Consider the following 792-nt stretch of genomic DNA (forward strand, 5'->3'; position numbering starts at 1 on the left):
AATTCTCGGGTCCCTTATATAATGCACAGCAGCTGTTAATCGGAAGTTCTGTTAATTAATTATGTTAGAATAAAAGAATATACCCAATAATATGCTTCGAATATCAGGCATATAATTATTTTAGAGGGTTATTTTTTTATATCACTATTATTATTAATTATTAACCGAATTCAGACTCGTTTGACCACATCATAATTATAAAAACCATTATAGTCAGTACATTAGACCTATTTCAGCAGATTCGATAAGGTCGGTCTGGGATTTCAACCTGGATTTCTGAACTCTAGATTGCACTCTGATTAATTGAGCTAATTACTGGTTGCCAGCGATCCACCTACTCCAGTTCCGCTCACATACATTCCTCCCATAGTCTTTGACTCCGAGGACATGAACACAAAATCCTTATATGGGTATTGCCACCAGACCAAGATTCAAACCTATGACCTCCAAACTCTTATACATGACAATCTTAACCAAAGGAGCTTCCTGCTTCCTGGTGATTGACAAAGTCCAATGCCGCAACATTATAAAGCATCAATCTGATAGTGATTTTGTCTGTGTTTAAGAAAGCTATCAAGATTTTCATTCTGTAACACACATGTAATGACTGTACATGATTTTCAAAGAAAAAAATGAGTGCACAGAATTTTGAAAACCAAGAAAATCCTTCTGCACTGAACATTTGTAGCATTACAAATACAAGTTAACATCATTAATAATAAGTTCCAGGGGAAGCACACCAACATACCCTGTCTCTTGCAGTGTATGCACACAAGCAAATGCTCATACACT

Source organism: Mizuhopecten yessoensis, unplaced genomic scaffold, assembly GCF_002113885.1.
Source record: "Mizuhopecten yessoensis strain PY_sf001 unplaced genomic scaffold, ASM211388v2 scaffold10059, whole genome shotgun sequence".
Lineage (NCBI taxonomy): Eukaryota > Metazoa > Mollusca > Bivalvia > Pectinida > Pectinidae > Mizuhopecten > Mizuhopecten yessoensis.